Genomic DNA, 17,909 nt, shown 5'->3' with positions numbered 1-17,909 from the left:
TGGGAACCTCTGGTCTCCGTTTCCTCTTTTTAAAAATTGGGATCATAATATAAGTTAGGGTCACAGTAGAAACCCCTATATTGTGTTTGGTTTCCCCCTCCTCCACACACACATCCTGAGTGTATTTTTTTAAAAACCTATATTGTTAATTTTTGAATGAAAATATGAATATGAAGGATGTAGGAGCATTGTCTATCCTTGACATCCAGCTATTAATCTCTAAATGCCACCCCCCACTAAAAGGTACCAAGCACTCCTTCGAGAAATGACTGATGCCAGGTCAGAAGCTGGGAGTGAATGAGGACAACTTGTGTCAGCAAGTCAGGTCGACTCTCAAGACGAACAAGGTCCTTCTAAAAGGACATGGGAGCCAGCCTGAAGTCACCAACTGGCCAAAATTAGAACAATTTGAGAATCAAAAATAACAATGACTGCAAATTGAAAAATGATTGGAAACTTTAAACATAAAAAAGTCACTGACTCAAAGAGTAATCCAAATTTTAAAAAATTAACTTCATTTGCCACACTATTGGTGACGACTATTACACTAACTCTTTACTCTGCAAAATGATAATTTAAGAAAACAAACAGGTATTCGCCTTTCTAGTAGCAGCTGAATTTCGGACTAACCGAAATACAGCTGATAGATGAGCACCAGCTGATGAGGGAACAGTTCTCTTTACAAAAGTATGCCAACTAAGTAATCATAAATGAATAATGGAATTTCATAATTGATTCATACCAAGATCATCAATGATATCATTTGATGAAAAGGTGATAAGGAACAGGATATTCAGTTGATGCCAAATTTTTCCCCCAGGGATTACTGCTGGTTACAATTTTTTTTTTTTTTTTTTTTTTTTTTGAGACAGAGTCTCACTCTGTCACACAGGCTGAAGTTCAGTGGCTTGATCTGGGCTCACTGCAAGCTCCACCTCCCGCACTCACGCCATTCTCCTGCCTCAGCCTCCCGAGTAGTTGGGACTATAGGAACCCTTGTATTTTTAGTAGAGAAAGGGTTTCACCATGTTGGCCAGGATGGTCTCGATCTGCTGACCTCATGATCTGCCTGCCTCGGCCTCCCAAAGTGTTGGGATTACAGGCGTGAACCACAGCGTCCGTGTCTGTGAACCACTGCTGGTTACATTTTTACAACACAGGAAAATCTTGCCTCTCCTACCTTAACCCAGATCAATCTTATCACCATAAAAGTGACCCAGCCTGACATTAAATGTCTCCCAATTTGATGCAGTATGAAGCTCCAGCATCATCTTTGAAGTATTGTTTCCAAAAAATTTTAACCTCAACATCATTAAGCCTTGAAATCTATCTTCCTGTCTCAGGAACTGCAAGGATAGAAGAATAAAATGACATCAAGAGGAAACAACCAGAAAAACCTAGAATAAATGGTGGAACACCCTACTGAACACGTGGCCCAGTCTCTTCAATAAGTCAGTGTCATTAAAAAAAAAAAAAAAAAAAAAAAAGCTGGACTGAGGGATGGCTGCTCTAGATTAAAAGAAATTTTAAAAACATGGCCAGGCATGATGGTTCATGCCTGTAATCCCAGCACTTTGGGAGGCGGAGGCAGGCAGATCACAATGTCAAGAAATGGAGACCTTCCTGGCCAACAAGGCGAAACCCTGTCTCTACTAAAAATACAAAAATTAGCTGGGCCTGGTGGTGCATGCCTGCCGTGCCAGCTACTCGGGAGGCTGAGGCAGAAGAATCACTTGAACCTGGGAGGCGGAAGTTGCAGTGAGCCAAGATCGCGCCATTGCACTCCAGCCTGGCAACAGAACGAGACTCCATCTTAAAAAAAAAATAAACAAACAAACAAACATAATAACCAAATGCATGGCTTGTCCTCTGTTGATTCTGGTTTAATAAGCCAGATACAAAAGGTATTTCGGGGACAACTGAAGAAATCTGAGTTTTCACTGGGGTATTAGATGATATTAGGCAATTGTTATTAGGTGTGATGATGGTATTGTGCTTCAGTAGAAAAATGTCTCTATTTTTAGACATGCATACTGGCATATATAGGGTTGAAATATTTGATATCTATATTTTAAGATAATTCAGAACAAAAAAATATAGAAAGTGTTAAATGTTAAACAGAGTTATGAACACAGATGTTCATTATATTATGTTTGAATATTTTCATGTTAAAAAAAGAACAAGGAAAAAAGTGATATATGGAAAGCCCTTGCCATATAGTGAGCACTAAATAAGCAATAGCATTATTATTATTATATAATCTGCGAATAGGAGATAATACCTCCTCCCACCCCTCAAACATCTAGGCAGAGCTTGAAACACATACTTGGTCATTTCAGGCTGCAAGTTGCTTTTCTTGACGAATCATGTTCTATTTCACTATAAATTCTCAAGGGTCCTATTTCAGAGCACTGCAATTTCAAATGTCTTGCTTTTCAACTGCTCTTAAGAATCTAAATGTGCTTATTATTTAATTATTGTTACATATATTTAATTTATCTTCCTATACTTCTTGCTAATTACTTAATTTCATGACAATTGATTTTTCTCAAGACTATTTTCAAAAATATTCATAAGCTTAGCATTGGTATTACCCTCAACACTGAAAATCTTTCCTTACTCCAAGCACTTGTTTAGCTTCTCCACATAGACTGCAGTGTACTAACCCAGGTTGGCCAGCAAGGGGCAGTAGGTAACAAAGTTAGTTGTGTTTTTGTGTTTGTTTTTTTCAAATTTAACCAAAGCCTGGTTAATATTAGTTAACATTCATTGAGCACTTCTTAAATGCCAGGCACTGGCCTAAATTCTTAAATGTATTAGCTCATTTAATCCTGAAAATAGTCCTATATGGAAAGTACTGATATTATTCTCCTTTTACGGTGAGGGAACAGGCATAGTAGGTCAACTAACTTGCCCCAGGTTGTAGTTAGCAATGACTGAAGCAGAGATTCAGCCATGCAGTCTGACTCTAAGTCAAATTTTTAACAGTTGTAAAACCTTGGTGCTCTAGATATATCTAGTTATGCAGTCTGACTCTAAGTCAAATTTTTAACAGTTGTAAAACCTTGGTGCTCTAGATATATCTAGTTATTAACAGCCCGCTTTCAAGTACAATCGTTATCTACAAGATTATGAAATAATGATTATAGCCTTCAATCACTTGATAAGAAAGACAATGAGATCAGATTTCTTCTTAATGTCATCTTTTATTCTTATTTTTTGAAACAAAGCCTTGCTCTGTCTCCCAGGCTGGAGTGCAGTGGTGTAATCATGGTTCACTGCAGTGTCGACCTTGCAGGCTCAAGTGATCTTCTCACTACAGTTTCTTGAGCAACTGGGACTACAGGTGCAACACGCCTGGCTAATTTTTGTATTTTTTGTAGAGATGGGATTTTGCCATGTTGCCCATGACTGGTCTTGATCTCCTGGGCTCAAGCGATGCCCTCACCTCAGCCTCCCAAAGTGCTGAGGTTACAGACTTGAGCCATCGTGCTGGCCCCAAATGCCATCTTTTAATCCAGTGGGCTTTAAAGTTTTTTGATTGTGCCATTAAAAATTTTCGAACACACACAATTATATGTTAATATTAATATGTGATTATAGTAGTATATAATTATGTGTATGTTAATATATAAAATATACTCTATAATACCCATAAAATAGAAATTTTAAAATAAAAAAAGCTATTTTATCTGTCATTAATTGTGGTAGTTTCAATCAATCATTGGCCAATCTCAAGGGAAATACACATATAGGTCAAAGTTAATTACAAGTTATAGCAGATGGAAATTTGTATTGCTAATAGCCCTCCTAGGTGGAGGACTAAATTCTTATATGTATCATTTTGGCTGACCTTGTCAGATGTTACTAGATCACCATTATTTTTACACCACAGTGAATATGATGAGGAGCTTGTACCAGAAGTATGAGAAATGTCGACTCTGTCCCTTTCTTTTTTTCTTTTCTTCTGCTTGCAATTTTAACAGGAGTGCCTGTCCAATTCTTTGTAGAAATCTTTTATGTTCCCGTTTTGTGAGAGTTAATTCTTTATAAATCTGTTTAGCTAAGCACAGATAAATGACAGTAAATACTGAGACAAGGAAAGTGACTGACTGAGAGCCAGAGCCACCATCAGCCTCTTCCCCAGGGAGGGCACTCCCATTCCTCATCAGGATACCTTTTATGTGACAGATGATGACTGCCTGGTTAACTGAGGGTTCTACTGTAATAGTAAAGCAAAATTCTTATATTAGTGTTTATTTACTAAATATAGCAAAGTATAGGAAAGCAAAATTATTTCTAATATTTTAGATTAAAAATTAAAATAGAATTTGTTTTCACATCTCAGCAGATCAACTTGCTCATCCACTTTCAATAGCACTGTAATAAGTTTTAGCATTTACCATTTTCAGAAGAGCATTTCAAGGAAAGACATTTGTACATCATAGCAAGTCTGAAGAGTTGTATGGTACAAAGGCTGTGTGTCTGCTGAGGAGGGCCAGCTACCTGTGCAGGCAATGCCATTCAGGGGCAGTAGAACTCTAGTGGTATAGACAGAGACTGGGTCTCAAGAGTCTGTGTCTTACCTCTGTGGGCTGAGAAACACAATCTTGTCGGTACTGCCAGAGGGGGCAGATTCACACTAAGCCGACTCATAAGAGATGGATGTACACATCAGAAAGTCAGTTTGTTGATGTGCAATGAGAACTGTAACAGATAAACCATGTGTTTGTGTTCACAGATCAATGCATTTTCTTCCACTAGGAAAATAAATCCACATGAGGCATGAGTTTATTAGCATGATTGAGGTCAAGAGGTCAAGCGATTAGAGTGGAAGGAACAAAAGCAGGAGCGGTGGGAGAGGAGGTAAAGAGATAGGCAGGGGCCTGGTCATGTGGGCCCTTGAGGCCATGTTAAGGAATCTGGATTCTAAGAGATCACAAACTATTGGGGGTGGTTTAGGTAGGAATATGATCTGAATTTCAAAGGAATAATTCTGCATGCTGAGTGGAGAATCAGTTCTAAGGGGATAAAAATGAGGGTTAAGAAATAAGCAAAGACGGGGCCGGGCGCAGTGGCTCACGCCTGTAATCCCAGCACTTTGGGAGACTGAGGTAGGCGGATCACGAGGTCAGGAGATGGAGACAATCCCGGCTAACATGGTGAAACCTCGTTCTACTAAAAATACAAAAAATTAGCCAGGCGAGGTGGCAGGCGCCTGTACTCCCAGCTACTCGGGAGGCTGAGTCAGGAGGATGGCGTGAGCCCAGATGGCGCCACGGCATTCCAGCCTGGGTGACAGAGCCAGACTGTCAGGAAGAAAGAAAGAAAGGGAAGGGAAGGGAAAGGAAGGGAAGGGAAGGGAGGTGAAGGGGGGGGAGGGGGGGGGGGGGGGGGAAGGGAAGGGAAGGGAAGGGGAGGGAGAAAGAAGCAAAGACAGTGTGCTGCAGAGGTTTTCACAAGAGTGGATGGTGGCTTTGGACTAGGGAGTGAAGCTGGGAAAAGGATGGATTTCCGTTGCTTTTTGTTTTATGGTAGAGCAGTTGAGACTTGCTGAGAGATTAAATAGGTGACTCCATGCTTACCAAACAACCTTCCAGCTGTAATTTTTCTTCTTGGTAGGTTTTCCTTCTAGAGAAGGCAGCACTGGTCAGGGAACATAGGGATCTGATATTTCTGCTGGTTCCAGTTTTCTTCCCTGAGAATGTGTACCTGAGTCTAAGAGGGTTGGGGCCCTCTCTCTCTGAGCACCTATACATTTGAAACACTCAGACCTGGTCCCAGTCATCTTAGACGTGTGGGCTGAGAAGTGGAGGAAGATGATCTGAGCTACAGAGAAGGAGAAAGCAAACCATGGCTCAAGCAGAGAAGGGAGTGAGAGAAACAGTCCTGGGCACATTTGAGTGCCCACTCCAGCTGTCAAGACCCAGTGGAATTTCTCACTGTGGGTTTCACAGACACTTTCCTAAGTCTTACACTCCAAATCACACTGGGAATGGAATAAAGATTCTTACTCAATGTATCTATTAATGGTTTATGTGGAAAGCACTGTATCTAATTCCACAATAATATTTTAGAGTGTATCTTAAAGACATCTGGCTCCCAAAGTAAAGTATTTGGTTATGCCTGCATTAAGGTACACACACACACACACACACACACGTATATATTCGTGATCTAGAATACAGAGAAATCATCATTAATTATATATGGTCCCAGGTTTACGGGCAGTATGAAATAAGTATCAACCTCTAATAGCCACAAGGATGTGGGATGAGCAGTTATTGAGAAAGACTTGTATTTGTTGCCTAAAACCGAAAATGAGTTACCTTTGACTTGCCTCTGTCCTTCACAGCCTATCTGCCATCAGTCAGTGAGGTCTGTGGCTACTTCCTGTGTGCCACCCTCCTCCTCATCCCCACACGCTCACCCTCTCCCTCCTATCCTCATCTCACTCCTGGATTACTGCAACCGTTTCTGAGGCGGTTTTTCTGACTGTTTTTCTATGGAGATGGGGTTGCAGGTGAGGACAAGAAGAGGGTGGGAATCACATAAGGACATCACAGAGGTGGCTTTGGGAAATGGCTTCAATTTCAACAGAGCAAGGAGTTAATATTAGGAAATGGGAGACAGTCTGGAAGGAGATTAACATCGTTTCTGGGAGGGTCTTGAGTTTCGCACCGAAAAGTTCGGACTATTTGGTGACCAAAGAAGAGTGATTTTTGGCTTTTGAACAGAGATATTCCCTTGTGTACCACTGGAAAATCAAACATGTGGCTGTGTTCAGGATGGCTTGGGAGGAAGTAGTGGGAGAGATGGCAGAGTGCTGAATACAAGGTCACTGCAAATAGGCAAAGTCATGGAAGCCTGAGCCAGGGTGGCACTCCTGGAATGGAAATGAAAGGGTGTGAAGACACATTGTTTAAATTTGATTTTATCATCTCACTCGTATCTATAAAAACCTGTAGAGGCTGTCTTTTGTTCATTACTTTATCAAATTCAGGCTCTCATGCAAGGCTTCATTACCTGAGTCTCTCCTGTCTGACTAGTGGGATTTCTCAGTAGACGGTAAGCCCTTTGGAGGCAAAGACCACACCTTCTATTTATGCATAACCACAGCACAGATGAACGATACATATTTGCTAATCAGCTGAACCAGAGTCAAAAACCTCCCCTGCTTCATACAGGCTCCCATATCCTTTTTCTCTATGATCTTTTCCCCCAGCTTTCCTTGATTTACTGAGAGAAACTTGTTATTTAGCTCTGACTTAAGATGTAGACATTTATACTAATGCTTTAGCATATACTGAACAAATTTCGTTAGACACAGTGTTATTTATATTTATATCTCTTTCAGCTTATGGTTTGCCACATGGCAGGAAACATGCCAGAATATATGAAATCAGAAATGTTCTGGAGGAAAAAAAAAGAATGTATTAAAATTCCAGTATGTTTAACAGACAAACTGTATTCTTGTTTTGAGAGTAACTTTGAAAAGTAGACCCAACATAGTTTATTGTTGAGTGCTTGGCCCATGCTTGTCTTTGATATCTCTGTATCTACATTTCCATTCAGATCTATAACTATACACTTTGGAAAGACAAATACCAAAATGTTAGCCATGATCACCTATAGGAAAAGAAATGGAATTGAGGAAGTGGGAAGAAGAGCAGCAAGTCGAACAAAAAGCTTTTATTTTAAAAATTCTGTATTCTTTTGTATTTTTGGCACTTTTGAGCATATATTCTTAGGTTTCTTTTTTGTCTTTTTTTTCTTTTTGTTGTGTTTTATTTTAAAATATACTATTAATTAAAATACATATATTATTAAAATTCAGAACAAAAATTTCTATCTTACGGAATTTGGGCCAATATCTAGAAATCTAATGTCAAGAGGATAAAAAGATTGATGGCCAAATAAATTGCCCAGAGAGAAATCAGGCACAGTGAATACATTCCCAAGTAGTCCTGCCTCTCAGCACATCAATCAGAGAATTAGGCCAGATCAAATCAACCTCGCTGTATGGAAAAATACAGTCTCATCCTGAGAGGCCTGCAACTGCAGAGTCTCACGGTGCCTCCCTCTTTGCCCTTTGAGATGTCAGTGAATAGAAGAACCAGAATTTTCCCAGTCTCGTTTAGGAGAAGGCCACAAATCTTCCAGGACAATACCTTGCTAGATCCCATGGCCAACCTTAATAGTCACTTTTGAAAAGTCCTGGAAATACAACAATTCAGCGATCTCTATGTCATTTACCATAGCTATACTGAATTGAGATGTACCGATCCCAAGATTCACTACTGTTAAAACCTGACAAACTGCATCAGAGTTAATACATTCATTCCCTTAGTTTGTATATTCATGGTATTTATAACACTTTAAATGCATTTGAAATTCAAATGTAAAAGGAAAATTTTGCTTCATGTGTCTATTGCCGACAAGAGCACTAGTAACATTTTAAACGAGAATACAGATTTACTTAAATGAAAATTCCAATGTTTCTCTTGGGTGTAGACTTCATTCTTTCCTTCATAGAAAGAACTGTAAACTCAGTAAATTCTTAATATCTTGTATAATAATTAGATGACAGCCAAGCATTTTCTTAAAGATCCTCTAAAAAGAATGGCTTTGGAATGACACCTAGAAAACATTTATGGAGTGTGAGAGCTATGCTTGCATTATTTGCTTAATGAATGTGCTTGGATGTTGTGTTTTCAGTCTATTCAACAATATTCAATCAATTATTAAATTGTCTTAGAGACATACACTTAAATGAAGCACTGTAACTGACTCTTTTAAAAAAACTCCAGGCAGCATGTAGTGGCTCATGCCTATAATCCTGGCACTTTAGGAGGCCGAGGCAGAAGGATTACTTGAGGAGTTTGACACCAGCCTAGGCAAATGGCAAGACCCCTGCCGTGCCCTGGCCTCCCACTCACTGATGGCATCTCTCCCTCCAGTACTGGATGAATTGAAGTTCCTGTTTCTCCACCAGCTCACTCAAGTCTGCCTTCTCCTCCAGGAGTTCCATAAAGCCACTCTGGAGTCAACATAATGGGGTTGCATCTCGGCAGCAACCTGCCCCACCCCTGCGCTTCTTGGCCCATGCCAGGACTCACTCACCTCCAGCTTCTCCATGACTTCCTGCAGGGCCCGGTGGGTCTCCCCACTCACAGACTTGCCCCCAGTCCCTGGGGCTGGGACCGCTGCCTCTGGCTCCTTCTGGGCCGAGGCCACCAGGTGAACCAGGTGCTGGCAGCCCACTGTTTGCTCTTTCACCTGCTCTCGTAACTGTGCCTGCTTCTCCTAGGCACTGGCTCCAGTGGACTTAAAAATTGCCACCTGAGGGCAAGATGTAAGCATTCTTGTGGGGCATATACAGAACAAATGGGGCAGAGATGTGGAGTGCAGCCCCTTCCCTTGGGGCCTCAGAGAGTGCACCTGTTGCTCACAGGTTAAAAGTGTCTGACCACTGGCTCCTGGAAGGGGTGAGGGTCCAGAGAAATCAGAAGGCAGGGAAACTAAGAGCATAAAGGGGTCTTGGAGGAACCACAGAGGAAGGTGACAAAATGGGTACGGGGGAGTCAGGCTCACCATGGCCTCCCAGCTCTCCAGGTCCTCCGGGACGCTCAGCATGGGACGAGGTGCCTCCTCCTCCTCACTGTCTAGATGCCCTCTTCCACCTCCTGGTGGCGGGTGACCAGAGGGGTCCCCAGACAACCCAATAAGGGAGGTACTGTGGGCCCACTTCTGCCTCCACCCTCACTATGTAACCCTGAGCCAGCCCCTCCCCAGTGAGGAATGAGCTGCTGTTCTTTATTTTTACTTTTAAGAACCAAAATGTTACTATACCACCCAGACACAGTCCCACCACCTCAGAGGGCACTGCTGGAAGCTCCGGGGGTAGGGGTTCAGCTGAGAAAGGAAGCCGACAATAAGGGCCTCTGGTTCTCAAAACAAAACAAAACAAAACAAAAACAAAAAAAGCCCTCCTCTTGATGCACAGCTCCCCTCAGGCTCCCCAACTTTGGCCTCACTGCTAATGATTCCTCACACCCAGATGGTAGCCAATCTTCCAAGCCACTTTCAGATAGAGAGCCCTGTGGGTGGCTGACAATGGGCCCTCTTTGCTGATGGGGACACTGAGGCTCATGTAGATGACAAGACTTGCCGTCTTCTGGCACAGACCTCTTTCCCTCTGCCTCAAAGCCCTTCCATCCACTCACCTCCCTGGGGCATTCTAAGCCACCCCCAGGACCCTCTGATGCCAGTCCTGCTCCCAGGTCACACTAGCCCCATCTTACCCATCTGGTTTTTGAGTTTGGACAAGCTCCTCTCCAGCCTCTCTAGCTGATGCATATCATGCTGCTTCTCCTTCTTCAATGTGTGAACCTGCCCAAAGCACAGGGGGAAAGGGGCCTGGAGAGAGGGGCTGGTGGCTGGACAGGCTACCATCTCCCTTTCTGCCGCCACCTCCACAAAGCCTAGACTCATGATCACTGGCTGTACTATTCCCATTTTACAGATGCCCAGAACGATCCAGTGACCTAAGTGGGGGCGGGGCGGGGGGGGGGGTCGTGCTGAAGGGTCAGATCTCACCTCCTGTGACATTTTCCTCATTCTCTGCTGCCACCAGGCCCTCTCTCCTTTTATATGTTGAGCATATTGATCTCTCTCCAGCTGGACTTGTTTAAGCAACTCCTTCAACTGCAAGAATGGGCACAGAAGTTAGGAAGGGCTGTCACTGGTCCTCACCTGCTCCTGGCCACCTGGGGTCATCTTCCTTCCACATACCGCCCTCTGCAAAACCTCACCCGTGTTAGGTGTGCTTTCAGCCATGCCTTCTCCTGTATGGACTGCTCCTAACTGCCACTCAATAAGTGCTTTACTGCGGCTCGAAAACTGGATGGTGAAGAGTGAGAAGTTTCGATCTGGGGAGCCTGGGCCATTCCACAGGGTGCCCCTTAAAAGGGCTAGGGCTAGGCTCAATATACAACTCGGTCAGTAAAGGTCAAAGCATTTCCAAGCCCATGGTCTGGTTTTTAAAAGAACTCAGTTAAGTTGGAAGGGACAGGGAAAGAGATCAAATTTCCAGCTGGCTAACAGAGGCCCAGAGAGATAAGATACTATTGCTATTGTTGTTACTGTTATTATTACCACTGTTTGAACCTTTATGGAGTGCTTCACCAGGTACCATGCTAGCAATCCCATTTAATCCTTGCAACCACCATAGGAGACAGTTACTATGATTCCCTCTATTGTGTAGATGAAAAAACATGGAGTATTTGAGGTTAAGTGCTTGTCTAGATCACTTAGGCTGAGCTGGGATTTGAACACCCAGGTCTATCCAATTCACTAAGCCCATTTTTCTTGCTGGGGATGGGGGTACAGACAGGAAGGGGAAAAATTATCTTTTGTCCACTTTTTGAAAGGATGATACATTCACATAGTCCAAAACTCAGGAGGTACAGAAGGGAAGTATCTCCCAGTCACCCTGTTGCTCTCTCCTGAATTTTTTATGAACCCTTGCAGACATGTTTTACGTATATTATCATAGTATGTACACACACACACACACACACACACTTTTCCTCTCTCTACAGAAATGGTAACATACTAAAGGTACTCTTCTGTATCTTCACAGTGCAAATACCCAATACCCCACCTAGGACTTGGCCAAGACCACGGTCAGGTAAGGACAGGGCAGGCACTTGACCTACAAGCTCTGCGTCCAGTGTTCTCTCCCCACAGTGCCCCCCAACTCACCCACAGCAGCTGACTCAGCCCCAGGCTGCCTCTAACAACCATACACAAAAGCAGCGAGAAATAGCCATACTGCCTTCTGGGCAGGACACTCCATCCTGCAGAAGGGACCTTTAGGCTCACTCCTCCATCTGCGAAGTGGGCTCCCAGGGGATGGGGCAAGTGGTTGAACTCACACTGATCTCCTTCTTCTCCTGTGTAGCGGTGACAGCAGAGAGAGCCCTCTGTAACTTTCCTATACACTGCAATGTATATTGCAGGGGGCTGGCCAGATCCTTGGACTCATCTGTAATGAGAGAGTTGAGATGGGGCCTAAAGGACTCTCCCTAAAGACCTGCCAAAGTGCCAGATTGAAGGATGACAGGGTGCCCAGATTCCCACCTGCAAAGTATCTGAGAGAACGTTTCATGTGATACAGGTCTGTGTTTAGTTTCTCTTTCTGTATATTCAATCTCTGGATTTGAATCTTTGGGAGAAAAACCAAGCAAGTGCTGAAAGAGAAGGAAAGAAACATTCTCCAGAGGACAGGAGAAAACTTCACACCCTCCACTCACCTCTAGCTCCCTTTCAGCTTTGTTTCTCATTGTTTGCCTTCTTTTCCTATAGGAAGAAGAAGGCAGAGCTCTTACCAGGGGGAGGCAGAGATGGTACAGCAAGAGACATGCCCCTGGAATGCCACCAGTGCCCCAGGACAGGCCCACCCATGGGACCAGGTTATCAGAGACTCTATGGGGATGGGGATGGGGTGGAATCTGAGGGGTGAGCCTTCTTCCCCAGGCTGGGAGTGGGTGAGACAAGACTAGGGTCTCTACATCTGAGTGCCCCCCAAACCCAGCAGTCATGTCGCGAGGAAACAAATAAATCACGTTACTTCTTCCAGCTGATGTTCCACTTGTTTCTTCTGTTGTTTCTGTGGGAGAGTCAAATTAAAGTGACAGAGGGTAACCCCCTCAACTCTATTCCCCAGACCAGGAAGCGGTAGGCAGGGGCCAGGAATGGATTTTAAAGGCAAAGTTCTCAGACATAATGGGAACATGAACTGGTAAAGTCTCCTCAGGCTCCCAAGGACAGAGGATTTGGGTCTTTGTTAGTTTTTGCCCACAGCCACAGAACTCAGTCTGAATCTGGAATCTCTTGAGAGGACAGTAACATAAACCTCTAGAGATGGAGTTTGAGAAAGGCCCCCCCTTCTGCCAGCTTTGATTTAGAAAAGTGCCTTCATTCAATAAATATTTACTGAGAATGTATGGGCCAGGTATGGTTCTTCACAGCAGATATAGGACAGAAAAGGACAGACAGGTGCCCTTGTCCCTGAGGTTTCCATTCTAGGGGGCCTTTAAATCTTGGACTCTCAGAGCTAACAGAGACCTTTGATACTCACTACCTCCTCTGGAACCACGAACCCAAAAAGGAGAGGTGGCTTGTCCAGAATCAAAGAGCAAATTAGGGACTGAGTCATGGCAGAAATATGGGGCCCCTGACAACCAGTCAGGCTAGCACTTCCCCGAGAGGCAACAACCCCAGGGTGTGTGTAGCAAGGACTCGAGCAGGGGTGTCTGGAGAGGAGAGAGTCAGCAAAGAGGGCAGCAAAAGAAAAGTCATGCTGCATGCTCTGGGATCCCTCCAGGTGAGGCCTGGGCACCCCAGCTCCCTATTTGTCCTTGGCACCAGGGGCCCCCAGCCCCTTTCTTCAGGGTCCCAAGGGGAAACTGGAGCCCAGGATTGGCAGCCTGGAATCAGGGGGCTCCACTGGACTCGTACCAAAAATGTTACAGTGTTATTCAGTTAACTGATTTTTACGGACCTTGAGTCCAGGACTACTGGTAGTTCTTGGCACAGGCTCTGAGGCTCATGCAGAGAGGAGGAAGTGGAGGAGGAGTAGGGGGAGAGGTAGAGAGAACAATCATTAAGGCTGAGGTGTGTGTGGGCTTTCTCAGCTGGCAGAGGGGCACCCATTCCCCGCTGTGGGAGGAGGTTGGAGGGTTGGCCAGCAGGGTCACTGCCCCTCCACCCAGAGCCTCTTACCTCCAGATCCTTCAGGGTAGCAGGTGATGTAGGGTCCTCCCATGGATACCTGTTGCTGACAACAGGAGATGAGAGTGCACATGGAGACGTTCTGTCCCCCTCAGTGTCTAAGCCCTCTGACTTCCTTACTTCCCCATCGACTGGCAACATTTTCTTTTCTGCCTATCTTGGACGCTTTGTCCCATAACTCCTTTGTGCCAACTTCTCTCATGGTTCTTATCTCCCCACCATCCCACTCTCGGGCCCTTTCAGTGACTCCTGATGGCAAGTGGCTCTTCTCATTGTTCTGGCTTCCTCTTGTGACTGGGGATGAGGAAAATCAAACATCAATGACCATATCTGGGTATCCTGGGTGTTTACAGCAGGCCATGTACTAGGGATTAACATAAAAACAACAATGACAAATCTCATTTAAACTTCACAAATGGAAGTCAAACAATACCACCTCTACTATACAGATGTAAAAAGAGAGGCCCAAAGAGCTCAAGCAACTTGCCCTAAATCATATCCCTAGCAGACAGAAAGGCAGGATTCAAACCCAGGATTCCTTTTTTTTTTTTTTTTTTTTTTTTTTTTTAGATGGAGTCTCACTCTGTCTCCCAGGCTGGAGTGTAGTGGTGCAATTTCGGCTCACTGCAAGCTCCACCTCCCAGGTTCATGCCTCAGCCTCAGCCTCCCCAGTAGCTGGGACTACAGGTGCCCGCCACCATGCCCGGCTAATTTTTTTGTATTTTTAGTGGAGACAGTGTTGCACCATGTTAGTCAGGATGGTCTCAATCTCCTGACCTCATGATCCACCTGCCTCAGTCTCCCAAAGTGCTGGGATTACAGGTGTGAGCCACCATGCCCTGCCAAACCCAGAATTCTTAACCAGTACCCAACAGTCCATCCACAATTTTAACAATTACCCTCTACTGCCCCTTGGGCCCCCTGTCTCCAGGAGCCTGGCCAACCAAGACTCACATCCTCAGGTGAGTGGCAACCACCAGAAGTGGCTGTCTCAGGGCTACTGCCATTTGTTTTCCTGTTCCTCTTTGCTCCTGCTGGAACACCAGGGCTGTTTCTCTGCCAATATTCTTTTAACTGTGGGAAAGAAGAGCAGTAATACTCATGAGAACTATCAACTCCTACAGCCACATCCTCCTTTACAGTTTTTACAAAATACTCTTATACACCATCTGACTTAATGATACCAACAACTGTACAAGGTGTTGTCACAATCATTTAGTGACTGAGAGGGATTGATATCATGGCTAGAAAAAAGAAAAAAGAAAAAGAAAAAGAAAAAGGCGATACTGGAACTTTGGAACCCAGTCTTCTGACTCCAAGCTCTGCAGTTTTGCCAAGAATCAGCAGCTGCCAGGGACCAAAACCAGAGACAGAGGTAGAAAACTAAACATTAAGTAGGCAGGAACTGTATGCCATGTGATTTAGAGTCATACATCCTCACACGTCTGTTAGTGTGAAGAAGTGCACCAGTACCTCTCAAACTTTTATATCAATGTGTCCTCATGGCAGAAGGCAGCCTTTCTGATAAATCTAGGTATTTATCAGAAAGAGGACAACCCAAGCCTCATTTCAGAGAGAAGTCTGGTATACTCTTAGAAACCTATGTGACTGTTATCCTTAAGTACATTAATGTTTTTCTCTTGATCTCAAGAGAATCAAGGGAAACCGAAGCTTCAGAAAGATGTCCCACATTTATCCTGTGGCACTCAAAGTACCCCAGGTTGAGATAGTATGAGGAAGATTCAAGCTATCAAGTTCAGTTTCCCAAGGTCTATTCCACAGAAGATGAGCAAATCTCACTTCAGAGACCACTGACTGAAGGGCAGTCTCGTCCCAGAACCATGGAGAATTAGAATATGAGGTGGAGAACTCAGAAGAAAATGTTAAGATTTCCCTGGAAAGTAGAAGCCTGGGAGAAAACCAAACCAACCCATTCTCCCATTGCCACCCAGAGATACTGTCAATGTTTTGAGCTCTTGGGGGAAGTGTAGGCTTTTCCCACTGTCAATGTCTATGTTAAGGGAGTAAGGCAGCCTGAAACTTCTTCTTCCTAGGTCCCATAGTCCCCATTCCCCTTCCAGCTGGAAATTTGTGCTGTGACCAGAGGAACCAGAAATGGGGTGACAACACTTAGGGGACTGGGTCATAAGATCAAAGGCCGTCTTGCAGTAATGACAGTTCCTAGGCAGATTGTGACATCACTACATTCCACTCCTCCTGGTTGCGGGGAGGGACCACATCAGTGCGTTGTCCAAGTCGCCGCTCCATGATGGGGGAGGGAAACACAGGGTTGGGACCTAGGTCCTTGGAGATGCCAGCACAAAGAGCCCAGGGAGGTCGACCATGATGTAGTAGGAGGGGAGGGCAGAGTCTGCAGCAGGGAGCCCCAGGAGTCACCAGCCCAAAGTCATGCAGGGACAACTGGCGAGGACAGGGCTTGGGGCTGGGGTACCCAGGTCCTTGGAGACAAAAGCCCAAAGAGCCCAGGGTGGTCGAGTTTGGGGCGGCAGCAGGTGAGGGCACAGTAATGGAGCAGGAAGCCCCAGGAGTCACTTACCCAAAGTCACTCTGAGGTGATTGGTGAGGGCAGGGACTGGGCTGCTTGCTGAAGGGACGGGGCTGACTGACAGGACTTTGGTGAGGGGAGCCCAGAGGCACCAGGGTTGGGGGCCCAGTCTGGTGTGCCTCAGGAGTTGTGTGGACTCTGGCAGCGGTCTTGTCATTGGAGGGGATCTGTGGCTGGGTTGTGGTGCGTTTTTACCTTTTTCTTGGCTATGGCCAATTTGCTCTGTTGAGTTTCTTCTGCCATCATGGGGTGGGGAGAGAGGCAGGGTTGGGGCAATGTCAGCAAAATCCCAGCCAGCACTGATCAATGCCTCCAGTCACCTACCAGGCAGCTGTGTGACTGAGCCAGAGGAGGTGTAACCAGGGCCCCAGTAGAATGCAGAATAGGGGCGTGGCCTTAATGCTCCAAGCCCATTGGTCAATGAGAAAGATGAAAGGGAAAGGGGGCATGGCCAGGCAGCAGTGTGTCCAGGGGGACCTGTGGCTCACAAGGAAAGCTGCCCATGAAACTGCTGTCCCCACCCACTCTGGGAGAGGGAAGGGACCAGCTTTTGCTTTAAAAGCTTTAAAACTTTAAAAAAAATATGTGTGATATATATATATCCGTGTGTGTCTGTGTATGTGTATCTATGTGTTCTTCCAGAGCTTTCTTCATTACCCAGCTTCTATGCAAGGTCTATGATTTTGGCCTGTATTTTTCATCTTCAAATACAGTGCAAAAATTACCCATATTATCTTAACTGAAATACAGATCCTATAAAAATGGAAAATCTATAGCATGCTTGATGATTAATGAAGTAGACTATATTATCCAACATTCCAATAAGATGAAATAATCACACTGATTTCTTTTTTTTGGAAAAACATTTCTCTTATTTTCCTACATTATTGTTAAGATATTTTTTCTTAAACAAGAAACATGTTTAGTATCTGTAAAAAATACAAAACTTTTGGGCCAGGTGCAGTGGCTCACACCTGTAATCCCAGCACTTTGGGACCCCAAGGTGGTGGATCACCTGAGGTCAGCCTGCCCAACATGGTGAAACCCAGTCTCTACTGAAAATACAAAAACTAGCCAGGTTTGGTGGTGGGTGGCTGTAATCCCAGCTATTCGGGAGGCTGAGGCAGGAGAATCACTTGAACCTGGGAGACAGAGGTTGCAGTGAGCCAAGCTCATGCCATTGCACTCCAGCCTGGGTGACAGAGTGAGACTCCATCTCAAAATAAATAAAATACAAAATAAATCTAAAAAGCTTTCCTTTTAATAAGCACTCAAAGCTCTTTAACAATTTAAAACAAATAGAAGGTCTATTTTTCCAGAATCACCTGGCTTCTTTAAGCCTTGCAAATGAAACTGAATTTCTCACTTGATACTTGGCTATGACTTGCAATGACGAAAACCAAGAATTGTGTTATGTCACTGTGTACTGCTTGTTACCTGAATTTCACACAAGGCTGGGAGTTTTTGTAACCTCAATGACAAATAAAAGGTTTGTTTCCTTAGCCTATAAAGAAATCTTTTAAATTACTCAGAAAAAAACCAAATG

The 17,909-nt window shown here is 44.4% G+C and overlaps 1 pseudogene; it reads right to left on the bottom strand.

Annotated features, from left to right (window-relative positions):
- Positions 1-8,935: 8,935 nt before the first annotated feature.
- LOC111523611 lies at positions 8,936-16,612 on the bottom strand (annotated as a pseudogene).
- Between the last annotated feature and the right edge of the window lie 1,297 nt (positions 16,613-17,909).

This window comes from Piliocolobus tephrosceles, chromosome 8, assembly GCF_002776525.5.
Source record: "Piliocolobus tephrosceles isolate RC106 chromosome 8, ASM277652v3, whole genome shotgun sequence".
In the NCBI taxonomy this organism is placed as follows: Eukaryota; Metazoa; Chordata; class Mammalia; order Primates; family Cercopithecidae; genus Piliocolobus; species Piliocolobus tephrosceles.
The sequence above is the reverse complement of the archived record's forward strand: the minus strand, read 5'-3'. Positions and strand labels throughout refer to the sequence as shown.